Source organism: Myotis lucifugus, unplaced genomic scaffold (assembly GCF_000147115.1).
Source record: "Myotis lucifugus unplaced genomic scaffold, Myoluc2.0 scaffold_235, whole genome shotgun sequence".
In the NCBI taxonomy this organism is placed as follows: domain Eukaryota; kingdom Metazoa; phylum Chordata; class Mammalia; order Chiroptera; family Vespertilionidae; genus Myotis; species Myotis lucifugus.
This window is the reverse complement of record NW_005871283.1, coordinates 1,831,901-1,833,081: the sequence shown is the minus strand read 5'-3', so window position 1 is coordinate 1,833,081 and position 1,181 is coordinate 1,831,901. Positions and strand designations below refer to the sequence as shown.

Genomic DNA, 1,181 nt, shown 5'->3' with positions numbered 1-1,181 from the left:
TCAGCACATCTGGAGTGCAATGGATAAGCCTCGACCAGGAAAACCACCTTTGTGATCATGGCATCTCCTCTGCCAAGTAAGTAACCAGCTCCAAGAATTTAGAAGGTGGGAGGAAAGTTATATTTTTTACATCCCCACACTGGGGCAGGTGAGACTGAGAAAACCCAGTGGTTAGGCAAAACAGAGCACTCTGGAAGGGAAAGCATGCAGAAGTATTTGCCGATTAGGAAGGCAAGGAAATTTGATGAAAACAAACATTCAAAATACCTGCCAGGCTTTTAATAATGTCAGAGGAGAAGAGCCTGGAGGAAAAAGATAAGGAGCGCATTTATTTCCTCTGCCAGACCACATCGACTCTCCTCCCACCCCACCCCATCCCCATCCCCTGTGTTTTGCCTAGAAAACAATGGTGGCATTTCTTAGGCGAGCTGCATTGTCACTCCTACAAGTAGGTAAACCTAGAGGGAAAATTTACAGCTCCTCTGGGGTGTGTTGCTGTCCGTAGTGCTGAATTCCCAGTAGTACCTAGAGGCCTCTGTGTCTCAGCCGGGTTCATTGGCCCCCACAGATGACCCAGCCAATGGCTGATAGGAAGAAGTTGGGCTGCGGACAAGGAAGACTGGAGAGCCTGTCTGGAAAGATAGGTTTACAGCACATTATCTAAAACCCTTGGAGCCAGATGTTTTTCAGAAGTCAGAAATTTTCAAATTTTAACAAAGTAATGTGGTGCATCTACCATATATTATGTAAAATCCTTAGTGAGGTTCCCGGGCAGCACCACATAATCAAGCAATCAATACGTCCTCAGAAAAAATGTATGACCAGTCATCCCAAGTATGATCAATAGAGACATTACTCAGCCTCATGGCATTTCAGGGTCTTCCTCCAAATGAGTTCATTCACTGTAGGCTTACAAAAAAGCTTTTGGTTTTAGAGTGTTTTGGAGTTCAAGATTTTGGTTGTGGGATTGCCATCCCACAGTGGTTCCAGCCCTTGGGTTCCACCTAGAGCATTTGACCTGCAAAAATTCCTATGGTTGATTGAATTTTCTAAGCTTGTAAATTTACGGACTGGTGGTGCGTAATAATGGCTACTAGCCCTGTTGACTGCCCACTCCCCGCCAGGCTCTGTACTAAGTGTTTGACATCCATTTATCTCTCTGATCCTTACCACTATCCTGG

At 45.2% G+C, this 1,181-nt stretch overlaps 1 pseudogene; it reads right to left on the bottom strand.

Annotated features, from left to right (window-relative positions):
* Positions 1-84, bottom strand: part of LOC111827866 — a 154-nt pseudogene extending 70 nt beyond the window's left edge.
* Positions 85-1,181: the final 1,097 nt, after the last annotated feature.